General features: G+C 38.4%; 1 protein-coding gene across 1 annotated transcript in view; it reads right to left on the bottom strand.

Moving 5' to 3' along the window:
- The window catches only part of Tox (thymocyte selection associated high mobility group box), a 278,126-nt gene that overhangs the window by 44,457 nt on the left and 218,373 nt on the right, over positions 1-15,296 (bottom strand). The gene's annotated exons all lie outside the window — the stretch shown is intronic.

The following is a 15,296-nucleotide window of genomic DNA, read 5'->3' as shown; positions in this document are numbered from 1 at the left end:
GCCCAGGCTGCCTTGGAATTCATGATCTTCCTTCTTCAGACTCTTGAGTGCTATGCAGGCTATTATGCCCAGCTAACTTTTTTTTCTGTAACTGGCAGATGGTAAGATGTCCTACTAAGTTGCATCCACATTAATTTTCTCTGCAGTATAATAATTCTTGTATATACATTACTCCAAAGAATACCAAAAAAATAAAGCTTGGGTACAGCTCAGTGGTAACAGAAGTGAGTGGCATGAGCAAAGTCTGAATTTTAATCTCATTCCCACAACTAAGCAGCCCAAACCAGACTTTGGTAACTTGGTGAACACCATGTTACATCTATCAGGACCAACTTAGTGTAATTATATTTTTGTTTTGACAAGTAGACACCCTATTAATTTATATTTACACATTGTAACTATATATATTTATGTGATGAAAATGTCAACATTCTGGTGCTTGTTAGAGTGTCATTCAAATTACAAAATCATTAGTGATTTTAGCATCCATTAAACCCTGTGTTTTAATTCTGATCATTTAAGGAAGTTTTAGAAGACAATAAGAACAAATTTTCTCAGTTTAGATTTTTTTTATTTTAACTCTGATTTATTTTTATTTATTTTATTTTTATTTCTATTTATATTTATTTTTATTTGCTGTGATAAATAAAAATTCTGATCATTTAAGGAAGTTTTAGAAGACAATAAGAACAAATTTTCTCAGTTTAGATTTTTTTTTTATTTTAAGTCTGATTTATTTTTATTTGCTGTGATAAATAAAAATTGAAGTATCCCCAAGCCAGGCATGAAATAGCTTGACAGTAGACATGACATGTAAAAATATTTTATAATTCTCATCTCTCTTTATGCATCTTGAAATGAATTTTCCAGTAAATAAATGGAATTAGAACAAAAACCATCCTGACTGAGGTAAACTAAACCTGGGTGAGAACTCATGATCTCTCCAGCAGTTCATTGATGATTCCAGATTGCTTTTGCTATTATAGAATTTCTGTCTTTCCATGTGAAACAGAAAAATGTCCTTCCAAGATCTGTAAAGAATGTGCTAGAATTTTGATGGTATTTGTATCTGTATATGTTTTTGTATGCCATTTTTACTACACAAATCCCACTGATTTTTTTGAGAGTTTCATAATAAGTACATTGTCCTTACGTCATTTCTTCCCCTCCTTCTCCCAGCTCTTCCCATCCCCCACTCTGTATTTATTATATATAACACACACACATATATAAATGTGCATGTTCATAAAACCTGCTTAGTCCATTTCATGTTGCTTTTGTATGGTTAGTGCTGACCAGTGGGGATTGGATAACCTATCAGTGAGGTCGTCTCTTGAGAAAACTGATCCGTCTTCTCTCAACAGCCATTAGCTACCCACAACTCTTTATCTAAGTCTGGGGTTGTGGAGTTTCCTTCCTTTTTATTGGCACGTTCACTGCTGAGACCAGCATTCATGCCCCGCTTAGTCAACCATATTGTTGAGATTTCAGGGGTGCAGTATCCATGTCATGTCTACAAGACCCTCTCTCCCTGCAGCTGCCCTGGTTCAGTCTAATCTTTTAATGAAGAGTCAGAACGCTCTCCTAACTACTGTTATCAGACTCCTATGGACAGGTGTTAGCCAACTGATGGACCATTTCAGTGACTTGATTACACAGACAGATTCAAAAGCAAGGCTCTAAAATGGCAAGGTTTCCATATTAATACATTACGTTATCTGGGTCACTGCTTTTCAGCCTTAACGAGACTCATTCTTGTAATTCACGCAATGACTTTTGTCTCGGCAGGATTAAAATTAAACATATTAGGGGATAAAGCACTGAACATTATCTGGAGGTCAAACATATTGTGTTAAGAGGAGTACGGTGGATTTCAACGAACGTTTCTCTAGCAGCTCCAAACCTAAGGCAAGAGGTCCTGGTGTTGATTGCCATGGCTTGTTTAGTTCCCTGTTAGAAGGCTTGTTAAAAAGTGCTCATGACAAGGAAACAAGTCTAGATGGACAAATGGGCAAAGAAGGACTTGACAGCTTAAAATACACATGGAACCGAAAAATCTAATTAACGCTATCTGCTGTTGCATGACAAAAATATTCCACATAGACGAGATGTTAGTTATTATCTGTCTGAAATGTAATTAGGACCTGGAAAAACGCAGGAGGGCAGGCTAAGGAACCCGGCCCTGGCCTTTGTTTCTGTTTCCTATGTATGGCAGCAAAACTACTTTCCATGAGTGTGAACAGCCATGTCACAACACTGGTTAGATCCAGATGAACCTAGAATAAGGCCATGCAGGTCTGGCCTGTGTTCTTGCTTCCTGGCATGCCTCTCATTGGGTCACTTCACGCTGCCGACTGTTACCCAGCTCCTGAGCAGGCCCCACTTCCAGCCTTGAGCAGCTGCCCTTTGGCTTCTTGGTCATGAAGCTTAGCTTTGTTCATCTCATATGTTTTCCAACTTGTTAGTACAAACCAATATTTTTGTTTTTTCAAAACCACAAACTATTGCTCAACTCTGCTAAAGGTAATTTTCACAATTCATGAAGGAACCCGACTAATCAGTTATAGGAGAAACATCACTTTTACAGATGGTTTGCCATTTTTAGAGTGTGCCATGAAAAATCAGAGAGAGAGAGAGAGAGAGAGAGAGAGAGAGAGAGAGAGAGAGAGAGAGAGAATGTAAATGTCATGGATTATGAGAAGCAGGTGGCAACTGGTGTTCGGACGTCAACCCACCTGAGGCATGGTGAGCTGATAGGGGATTAATCCTGTCCAGACAAGGTCTGCAGGACCATTGACTCTGGAAGCTGTTGCTCACTTTTTCTGAAGCAGTTTGGTGTCTCCCCAGTACATATATCCATGAGTGTGTAATCTCATGCTTGCACCTCAGTCTTTTAAGTTCATAGTGCAATCTCATTAATAGTGAAAAATTTTCCATGTTCTCTTTTTCTCCTACTTGTAAAAATGTTGGCTGATGATTAGAGCTGGAGAAAACACTGGAGTCCATACACAGTATTCTGGGATGTCTGGGAGATCTGTGTAACATCCTAGCATGAGGGTCTTCAATGTGATCATCTCTGCTAAACTTTCTTCACCAGGGCTATCTTTGGCATGCAGTTAGATGTAATTTTAACTGATATACACTACTTGGTTATAGACTAAAGAATCTATTTTCTTCAACACTGTGAATAGTCCAGTAAAAATCCAGTCACATAGTAGGTATTCGTCACATTTCCTGAACTGCAGTGAAGAGATGTTTTGGTCAGGTGCAGCTGGCACTAACGGCCTTGGCTGTTGACATGGCACAGCGCATCCTCATTCTTGGGGGTTTCATTCTCTCTTTTCTTTTAGAACACTTAATTTTTTTTCTCAGCTAAAAGTATTATATTGGCTTTCTACCTTCCTATTTATCTCATCATTTGGGAAATACACTGGATCTGAGAATGGGCTGGATTTCATTCTTTTCCAAATCTGATCTGTTTCTTTAAATTTTCCTAGCTGCTGTTGTACAGTAATATTTTCCATACGTATGGGAGTAAAAATGCCAATTAAAATAATGGAGGAAGAATATAATGATGAATTATTTGCACATTATTTCAAACCCTTTTCCAATTAAGGGAAATCTGAAGCTCCATTATGATCAATCATGAAAGCAAAGTAGATACCATGCGTTCATTTTGCCTGATGCCCTGCTCTGTGATGGACTTGCATGGCACATTTTTTTTCTCCTACGCCAGAAAAGTTCCGGGTTGAAGACAGTGTTCAAGTGGGCAACATCAAGTACAAAATTTGACACACACTTCAATATGTGCGCATACTTTGATTTTCTTTGAAAATGGAAAGAAAAACACAGGACTATGTTGCCCATGTAAGACTATAATTCTAAAACATAATTTTGGCATAGCTGGATTACCTCTAATCCCAGAAATCCCTTGTAAGAATGTTAGCTGTAGAGTGATTAATGGTGCTGAGATTGCATTCCAGAATAACATAGAACATCGGAGGCTTGCTGTTGGTGTTCAAAGTTGTGTATATCACCATTCCTCTGTCTTCTGTTTCATCCTTCCTGGTCCAATGTGGCAGCTTTGGAAGCTATTATTATGTCTGCCTCTAGCAGGCAATCTATAGTGAAACAGTTGTACATAGCAAGCTCTAACGACGACACCTCATCCCCCTTCGCTCAGATCCAGCTATTTAAGTGAACAGCAGTTGTGGAGCAGAGCTTGGGAGCAGGGCTAGCCTCGAGCCTTGTCTGCTAATATGGCTCACCAGCTGCTGCATTCTGGGGTCTACGCACGCAACTCCTGGATTGGTGCCTGGTCCAGCAGGAGCAAGAGAACATGAAGAGGCTGAAGTTCTTGCTCTTACCCCTGGCTGTCAACATCTGATATCCTTCGCTGTGGAGTGCTTTCCCCAGGGCCATGGGGAGACCCTCTTGGCTTTGGCTGTGACAAGTGCTTGTTCTCAGCCCCTTTTACGTACATCATCAAACATATAACATTCTTAGCATCTAAAGAAAAGCTTCTGAGTCTTGCTTTGGGTTGTTCACGCAGCCCTGCATGATTAATCAGGGCTGGAAGGCCAAGTAGTTTTAGGTTTTTTTTTCCCCTTAAGGAATTATACACTCTAAGAGTCTACAAAAAGAATGTAAATGTTGATATTATTTAAGCCCTCAATTTGATTACATATTTGGCCAAGGATTCAATTAATATGTAAATGCGTATACCAGAACAAATGTATGGGTAAATTTAATTATCAAATTTTATTTATTATTTTCATAAATGCATTTCCAAGAGAGAGCTTAATTATTTGTTGTCTAAACAAATTAAATAAATTATCCTAATGTGATCTCCTTGTGTGTTCCATTTATTATTTGCAAATATGTAATTTATACAAGTATCAGCATTTTGGTATTAGGCGTTTGACTCTGAACACTAAAATTGTCAAAAGAGACAAAAATACCTAAATACTACACAAGCTGAATTCTTAAAGATGAACAAAATGTGAGTTTTATTTTATTTTTCTAAGATTGATTTATTTTTATTTTATGTGCATTGGTGTTTTGCCTGCATGCACATCTATGAAGGTACCAGATTCCCTGGAATTGGAGCTACAGACAGTTATGACTGCCATGTAGGTGCTGGGAATAGAACCCAGATCCTCTGGAAGAGCAGTTAGTGCTCTTAACCACTGAGCCATCTCTCCTGCCCACAAAAACCATGAGTTTTAAAGCAAGAATAGAACCTTTTTATCTATAAAGTTTCAAGTTTAGATTAACTGGATTTCAACTCTAAATTTTCAAGACCAAATTTGCTTTTAGATTTAGTATTTTTGAATTCTTGCTTTCTTTCAAAACACAGCAGGAACTACTAGGATTCACTGCTCATCCGATCAAGCTGCCTCTGTGGCTAGGCAGCCATCTTAGTTCTTACCTATTTGGCATTTCTTTTTCCACCTTTGGGAATGGGAGGACTTTTCAAATTCTTACTACCCTTATTCTGTGGCAGGCATTGGTCTTGGTGCCTGGCAAACTGCACTGAAACCTTTGCTCTGGGCAGTTCGGTTTCCGGTCTAAACACAACACAACGGACGAGTTACAGTGTGTGAATGCTGAGTTTCATAAGGAAATCAGCAGAAGAAATCGGAATATTTGCTTTGACTCTCTCAAACTGAGGTATTAACTGAGGCAGAAGAGGGCATTCCTAAGATTGAACCTAGCTTCGTTGTTGTGCCTAGGCTGGCATTTTATTTTTATTCCTGTTTTGATGAGTTATAGTTCATGGAGAGTTGTTGATACAGATCAGGAAGCCATGCAGCCAAGAGCTGCATCAGTGGTACCGTCTCTGAAATGAGTAGGGCAGCGTATGGCCACAGAGCCTAGGGTGCCACTGTGAGAAAGTACACAGCCGCAGTGAAGGCTGGGTTTATAGCCTGCTTGGGGTACCAGGTTGATGAGGGTTCAACAAAATTATAATGTATGTAAAGGAATTATGATTCATAGTACATCTTTCTCATCCACAAACCTTGGCCATACCCCGTCTCCTGCTCAATATGTCTATGGCCAGGAGGTTATGGTGCATGACTTCTAACCATTCAGTTATCAAACGTTTTTGACTTGGATTGAGAAAACACATTTCTGAATGCTTCATGGAGAAACTAATGGGATTAATTAGTAACTGTCTCCCAGTGTGGTTTTTAAACTATTGACAACATCGTCAAGCTGGACCAAGCTTCAGTAGGCTCCAGGGCTCCTCTGCTTAGCACAAATCAGGGAAACATGCAAGATACAGCAGCAAAGGTTTCCTGTACCTCTCCAGTTTCATAATTCCAATTCATGGCAGGACACAGTGGCTCATGGGCGAAATGCTCTATCTCATCTAGAGAATCTGGGGACCATGTGATCTACCTTCTGTTTCCCAAGACGTGCGAATTAGCAGTTTCTACAGAAATGTATCACTCTGACAATAAGGATCTATAGATCTGCTCTTGGGATGAAGCTGATCTTTTGTGGATCCCATCTGTGCCTTTTGTATGTGTATTACAGTGTGGGTGGTGCTCTGCTTACCAAGAAGTATCTTGTCTAAAGCATATCCCACAAGGCTCATGCCTGTTCACACCTCCTGAACTTTGATTTTCACAGAGACAGGGTAGAACAATGGCATCTTAGTTTCAGGATGCTTTTGAGGACTGTGGCATTGAAACAATATCCAGGAAGTGTGAATGATGAGGACTCAGGAAGTCCTCTCTGAGTGGTGACTTACTGACCAGACCCAGATCTGCATGTTCGCAGCAGCCTGCGCCAGCCGCCACAACACTCCACACTGTATTTAGACCCTATTAACTTGTGCTCTCTTCCTTCCCACTGGAATGTCAACGGGATGCTGGGAGAAATGGAGATATGAGTGGCATGTTGACCTCTTCACGTCAGTTCAGAACGGGGACACGAGAGTTCATCTGGAAGCTCTTAAATCGCTGGCGACACACGGCACCCAGTCAAAAGCCCATCTCAGGAAGCAGAATTAACACTCTGCTTTTATAAAAGAACTTCCTGGGCAGATTTTGTATGTTTCCAGCTTATTAGAAATTGGAAGAAAAGTACAGCTTTAAATTAGATTTTTATTATGGAACCCATCCAATAATCCTTTTAATAATATATTATAAAACATTGAAATAGCATGAAACCCAGATAGGAAAAGGCTAGAAATCCTGTCCTGTCGAGCATGGTATTAATAACCTGGGAAAAAATCAGTCCAGGCAAATGATAATTCATTCAGTTCCTTTAAAGGGTCTGACTCTGTAAGTGACCTTAAGCTCCTCTAAAACAATTACGTTTCGAATATTTGTCTGCCAAAATTTTATAGCCTGTTAGATAATTGTACGAACACAGTTATATACAGTCTGTATATTTCTTGGCACACCTGATTCAGTTAATATTAACATTCCTCATTCGTTTATGCTTTTACATACTTTGAGTCATAGAGAGTCAAGGTCTCAAAACTAATCATAAAAACTACTGGCTGCTATTCATACTAACATAATAACCCTTTCTTTAAAACAACTGCCAATAAATTTCATTATAAGAAGTTATTAAAAGGGTTAAAAACCTATTAAATGTCAAAGAATTTGCTTGACTCAAACTTCTAATAAAGAAAAGAGAATAGGCTTTCTTTCTGAATTATTTAAATCTTTACTGACTGTGCACTGAACCATGAAATTAGAAAAGTGTTATTAGAAGTGTCCATTGGTTTTTATAAAAGTTTCGGCACAGGATGCATCAAGCCATATTCTTTAACAAGACTAGTTAGAGCAGCGAGTTCCTAATCCTGAGCACACGGCTTCTCCTGATAGAAGGGCCATAATTAAAACTCTATTCTGTAAAATGGTGATAATAAAATTATGACTGGAGACGCTCACATGTTCATTTAGAATATGGGAGATATATGCTTTAATTTTAATTTGGACAAATATCCACCTTTTTTTTTTAAAAAAATTCTTCTATGTCTAGTAAAGAGACCCTTGCAACTAATGCTTAGGTTTTAATAGTGGTTAATTTAAAACTAGTGTCGGTTTGTTTAACCATCACTTAAAGGTTTATCACTTGCCAAAGGCACAATGAAATTAGAGACTCATGATTCAAAGAGTTAAAATATCATAATGATGTTAATCTTCTAGCGCAGGCTTAAATAATAAACATGGTAGCAGTTCTTTCTTTCTTTCTTTCTTTCTTTCTTTCTTTCTTTCTTTCTTTCTTTCTTTCTTTCATGTGTGTGTGTGTATGTATGGATGTATGTATTTATTGAGACTTGAGACAGTTTTCACTATGTAGCTCTAGCTGGCATGGAACTGACCACACAGACCAGGCTGACCTGTAACTCACAGCCATTCACCTGTCTTTGCCTCCAGAGTGCTAGGATTAAAGATGTATGCCATGATGCTTGGCTCCAATAGTAATTATTAACCACACAACAAACATATCTTTTCTTGATTATCAGAAAACAATACTTATCATTTAAAATGGTGTGGATCCAGCAAGCAGTTTCCTATCTATTATCCATTTCCTTGTTGGCGCAATTCTCAGCCTTAAGTAGTCATGATTCTAAGATCTTTTATAAATAATACAGAGGGATACTGTAATATAATAATAACATATATATTAATTTTACAATTAATCTCTACAAATGCTCATAGAGATTACCTCGAGCATTAGTGCTACAGTACTATGGAAATCCAGACACAGAGGCAGTTCTGCAGTCCTGTACAACGTGAAATTAGTCATAGCCTGTGTGAGCTCCAAGCTTGATCATAACCATGACACCTGAACTAGTCACCTGGTGTATGATCTCATGGTACATGTTCCCGTAACACAAGATGACTGGAAGGACCTGCCAGCGAGGCACGGCTAGAGCTCAAGGCTACTGGATTTAACACCCTGATTCCTTGGGTAGGAAATTCTATTTAAGTTTGTTTTCCTAAACATTCTCTGCCTGGTACTGAAGGAGACCCCAGGAAAATAAAGGCGGACAGGATGCATCCTGTGTTCTAGGATCTCTCAACGATGCACTCCAGAGGGTTCCCTGCTGTGATCAAAAGTTGTCCACAAGAGAAGCGCAGGAAACAATGCTCTGGCCATGCAAGAAGCACAGAGAACATTGCTCCAGCAGGGAAACTGCATTGCAGGAAGACCCCAGAAAACTCCTCTGAAAGGAAGAACAATGTTGTGCGGAAGAGGATACATGAGGATGGAGCAGGTAGAATTTAGCCAATGCATGTGGATGTTTACATTTCCAGAAAATCAATGCTGTCTATGAAAATGTGAAATTTTGTTTGTTTGTTTTTGTTTTTCGAGACAGGGTTTTTCTGTAGATATGGAGCAAAATGTGGTTTTTAAGTGAAGGACAAGTTCCAGTTGTAAAAGCTCCCTGTGTAATGAAACCACTTATAAAAAAATGTGACTCAGAGCTGTCCGTAGGGAACTGCATGTTATTGTCAAGTGTCACACCTTTGAAGTCTTGGATACCTCTCACTAAGTAATAGCCGATGCTAACAGGACGACATTTACTAGCTCCTAAATTGAGACTGAATGTTCAAAAATAACTCAGGCTTTTAAAAAAAAATACTACATATTAAAAACAGTTGTGGGCAAACCAACCCTGATTATGTTTGCCCTGATCTATACAACACACGTTCTAATACCTAAAAATGTCACCCCATAATTTACGCTTTTACAGATTGTCTGATGCAACCGTTTCAATAAAAATCTTTTCATTTTTATCTTTATTTTCATTTTTAAAATTTATTTTACGTGTATAGATATTTTGCCTGCATGTATATGTGGGGGGGGGCGTGATAAGAGAGAGCAAACAGGGCAACCGTCAGGGAGGAGTTTGTCTGGACTCTTAATGGATATTTTAACACACCAAGGTAAAATATTTTAATAAGAAGCACCATTCAATTAATTTTATTATTTTACCTAAATTTTAATAATAGCACTGACATTTTTAATAACCAAAAGAACTGTTATCACCTTAGAGAAGGCCTAATATCTACTAGAGTTTAAATTCATATCGTGTTCCCACAGAAGAACTTAAACAATAAGATTCTAAATACTTAGGACTAGTGGACTCGGCCATTCAGAGGACTGGAGAGAGGGGACAGTTACCAAGTGCCAGGTGAGCAGTGAAGTCCAGCAGGGGCAGAGTCTTGATAATTGCATGGGATGTTAGACTAGATTCTGAATAACTGGTAGAATGAAATATTCAATCAGCCATGGGAATAGCGATAGCAGTAATATTTATTATGAAAGTTTAATCACAAATAAGAAAAATTTGATGCCAAATAGGAAAGAATGTTCTATTGTATGTACTCTTTGGACACGTCTTCATGACCTTTTCATAAGCAATGCTGTGAGGCAATTTCAACTTAGGATAATTTTTCCTACATTATAACCCACACCCTGAAACAAAAGCCAATGGCAGACTGACCATCTAGACTAGAATTAGAGTCTTAGCTATCAACTATACATATGTATATATTTATAGTATGTATATGGTATATATATAAAGTATATCTATATGCACTTAATGATTGACCATCACATATAGTATATATACTTGCCAAGTTTGCTGTCCTCTTATTCCCTTATAATAAAATAATTCAAATGCTAATGTCGAATCTAGTGGCCTTTAAAATAATGTTAACGGTTTATTATTGCAAGGCAAGGAATTTCCTACAAGTTATGAAAAATGCACTTTGTGGGTAATATGTGGTTTAATGACACGGTTCCTCTGTGTTGTATTTACATTTTTGTTTCTAAAACATATTTAATATCGCTAGCTTAATTATATGATCATGCAATGACAGCTTTGGTAAGTGGAAAAAATCTCAACTGACCAACTGAGGGAAAGGGGAGATATTCATAGCATTAAAATTTGGAATTTATTATAAGTAGCAAGAAAGAATACCCACACAGCAGTTTTTAAAATTGAAGCCATCTGATCATTTATCTGAATCTACATTTACAAAAGCTAATAGAATTTCCAGTACCGATTTATTTTCGGATGGAAAAGACAAACTCAGAACTTTTTGCAATAGTACATCACATCTCATTACCTTTTTCATAGGCTGGGGCTTTCTAGTTGAAGACTATTTATGTCTGTCTCTTACAGTGAAGTGGGGAGTGTTTTTTTTTTTAAAGTTATATCCCATACTTCACTCTTTCTTAGCTTCCTTTGGTTGCTTTCTCCTTTGGGTGGTGCTCAGGCCCCAGAACAGATGAGGGACAGTAGATTGGAGTTAAATGAGTAAAAGTCCCTGTCCTTGGGTCTTCCACAAAAGCAGTCTTCTTGGGGAGATTTTTTTTCTGGTCAGCTCATCAAATGATCCACTCTTCCCATCTTGACGTGTTTTAGTGGCATAAATACAATCTCCACTCATTTCAGACAGGGCTCTATAACCTTTAAGCCGCCCACAGCTTCTCAGGGATCTAATTAAAATATGATTGATATGATTTGACCACTCCAGAGAGGGGTCTAGAGTCTACATTTCTAACAGATTACAACACAGAGTTCAACTGACTTTTTTTCTTCTTCAGGAGGTAGCCCTATGTTGTGCCCACTGGATGAACTGAAGTGAAATTTGAATAGCGAAGCACAGACAAGTCTGGTTCCTGATCTCCTTTATCATGAACACCTGTGGGAGTTGTCCATTGCCCAGGAATTTCTTGTTAGTCTAGATTATACAGAATTGTCTGTCGGCAATATTGTACTGCAATATGGCTTTTTGGTTGGAGGTATCAATAGAAAATTATCTCCTATGGTACTGAGTTATTACCTTTTTATTTATTTTTTTTAAGGACAAGAGATGGCAGGTTCTTTATCTGGCATGATAGTCCATTGCCTAATGTCATAAATTCTTCTCCTCAAAACATTTCTAAGGGTCAGGAGGTGGTGGCACATGCCTTTAATCCCAGCACTCGGGAGGCAGAGACAGGCAGATCTCTGTGAGTTCGAGGCCAACCTGGTCTACAAGAGCTAGTTCCAGGACAGGCTCCAAAGCTACAGAGAAACCCTATCTCGAAACAAACAAACAAACAAACACCCCCCCCCCAAAAAAAAACAAAAAAGAAAGTATTTCTAAGGTACTTGAGAGTACTGCTCTGTAGGTTTATAAAGTTATTTAGAAGTTCTCAACACTTCAATAACTTCAGATATAACTGATTAAAATAAAAAAAATGACACAATTTGCAGGATACAACCAATGGACTGCTTAGAGAAAAAGTCATTAAATAAATCAGAAAATGAGAAAATATGACATCTGTCATCTAAGCTTTTGCCTTAGGAGGCTGGAAAGGAAGAGCAATTTTACAAGAAGAAGCAGAAAAAAAATCAGTAAAAATCAGAGCAGGAAGCCAGCAGCTGGCCTCAGAAAGGGGTGGGGTGGGGGAGTCAACCAAGCACAACAGGTTCCTTGAGAACTTCCTGAAATTGTCAATGCTCTACATAGGCTAACCAACAATAAGGGGAGAAAGCAAACTGTGAATAGCAGAAGCAAGGAGGGGCTCACACAGCTGTGTCACAAAAAAGGGTGGTTGAAGGGGAAATGCGAATGGCCATACTTAAAATTTCACATCTTAGACAATATACAAAAATGCACTGAAATTATAAAGCAAACAAACAACAAACACAACTGTCACACTAAGAGAAGCAGGCAACATGAGGTAGACAATACCCATCAAACCAAAGAAATCTGTAACCAACAATCTTCCAGAGAGAATCACCATTCCCAGTGGTTTTTACCAAACGTTTATGGAAAAAATAAATGGCTCAGAGCTCTCATAATGGCCTCCCAAATGAGAAGCATGTCAAAGAATTCATAATTCATTCCTTGAGAACATAGAGAAGAAAAATTACACACCTGTTTCTGTCATGTTCATAAACATAAACTCAATAAAACATTCACACATTCAATCCAGCACTACATAAAAGAGTTAAACTCCACAACCAAGTGGGATCTGAGATCTGTAAGTCATCAACGTTCACATATCTCTCTAGGAATCTAATGTATCAGTAAGAGCAAAATTATGTGATCCCATCTGGACAGAAGGAAAAGCACGTGGCAAAGCCAAACACTAGTCATGATTTTAAAAACTTCAATAGGAAGGAATTTTCTGAGCCTTATTGAAAACAAAGTTATTACAAGCAATATTGATAGAAACTCTGCAGTTAATAATATACTGGTGATGGGAAACTGCTTTTCCTGTAATAGCAGAACAAGCCAAGGACTTCCCCCACTACTCCGAATGAGTACCGTATTGAATGTCTGGCCAAATGTAATAAAGGAAGAAAGTGGTTCCATAGATGGAAAAGAATGAACAAAAATCTCTTTCTAGTCACAGACAGAAGCCTCTAAACAGGAAATCCCCAAGAATCATCATCGACAACATAGCAGCTATTCAGGGTGTGATGTCTTTTTGTATGCCAGCCATGAAAAATTGCACACTGAACATTTAAAAACACCATTTATAAGGGTCTTCTAACAATACAATACCTAGGTATACATCTAAGGAAACATGTTTAAATCTTACAGAAAATTACCAACCAGTGATAAAAGAAGACGAAATGGTATCTAAATAGAAGGCAAGCACTCCATGTTGAGATTAGAAGACTCGATACTGTCAAGTTCTTTTCAACTGTGTGAATGGACTCAGAAATTCCTATGAAATCCCAGGGAGCAATTTACAGATACTGGCAAACGGGCTCTGAAATGACAGGGCCAAGCAAAGGATCTAGAACAGACAATGGCGTCTGAAGAAGAGCAAAGTTGGATTCACACTGACAGCCGGGAAGATTTGCTGCAAGGGTAATGAAGACTGAACCTATTGATGAAGAGCAAACGCAGATTCAATGGAGAACAGAAATGGATCCCTGCAAAGATATACTTGCATACCTGATCTTTGGAAAATGAACAAATTTAGCCTCAGCCCCAAACAGTTCAGGTAAGATACTGTCACAGAAAAAAAAATTTGGACTTTACATGAGAATGGTCTTTTTATCCTTCTGTAAAACTAAAACAACTACATGACACTGGAAGATTCTTTAATATTTCAGCATATTAGGCTCTCTGCATGAATAACATAGAAGTCCCACAAAATGACTATATGTTTGATTCTCTGTGGTTGCCTTAATGATGATGGGGCTAGATATATGGCTCAGTGGTTAGAATCTCTTGTTTGTTCTTGTAGAGGACCCAGCACCTACATGGTGACTCACAGCCACTGTAAGTCTAGCTCCACGGAACCTCAGGGAAGCAGACACTTGCAGATAAAACACCTGTATACATAAAATTTTAAGAATAGAGTCTTTAAGAAAGCAAGAATGGTGATGAAATAATTGAATACCTGTAAGTTAAAAAATCTTCTATTCAGTATTGGTAGGGATTGCAATACTGAAGACAGTTGGGCAAATGCTTACTATAACTGTGCTCTTGGTGATTTACTCAACTTATCTATGTGTTCACATCAAAGCATCCACACACATGTTTACAGCAGTAGACTTAGCCATAAGCACTCCCAAATCCTATCACTGGTGAATACATAAACAAGCCATGATGAGTCTTACAACAGAAATTATTCAATGACAAATATAAACGAGCCATCAATCTCAATAAGGCGTGGAGGAAATTTTGACGTATACACCCAGATGAAAGAAGCAAGTCAGAAAAAGCTGTGCCATGTATTATTCCAAGTGGGTGACACTCTGCAGGAGGCAAAGATGGCTGAAGAAATATCGATTGCTCAGCATCTGAGGGAGAAGAAGTAATTAAACAGGCAAAGCCGATAGGCTGTTGCTATGACACAGCTATTCTGTACGATACTGCAGGGCCAAATACAAGGTATCAAATAGTTGTTGGAACTCACAGAAATCAGTCTCATGAAAAGTAAATCTTAATGCGCAAATTGAAAAACTACTTGGGGGTTAGTAGGCTAGCAGGATGGGCCGTGTCCTGTACGGAAGGGTCTTCAGGTGTTGTGAATGTGTAAGTCTCACCGAAGGAAGAAGTTACTAGGATGTTGACCTAAGTCACTCAAGAAATGCTTGACCACAGACTTTCAGAAAAAGGACTGTCCAAAAGCACTGCACCATCTTTCATAAAATTATTTCCCGTGGAGTTATTGGGTTACAATTCTGGTATCACTAAATGCACCATGGACTGGAACGATGAAATAGACAGTCAGGGGATGAGTTTGGCCAAATTTCCCATTTGAGTTTGAAGAAATTATAATAAGGAAAGCAAGGGAAG

Source organism: Microtus pennsylvanicus, chromosome 3, assembly GCF_037038515.1.
Source record: "Microtus pennsylvanicus isolate mMicPen1 chromosome 3, mMicPen1.hap1, whole genome shotgun sequence".
NCBI classification, from domain to species: Eukaryota; Metazoa; Chordata; class Mammalia; order Rodentia; family Cricetidae; genus Microtus; species Microtus pennsylvanicus.
This window is presented reverse-complemented; position numbering and strand designations above follow the sequence as displayed.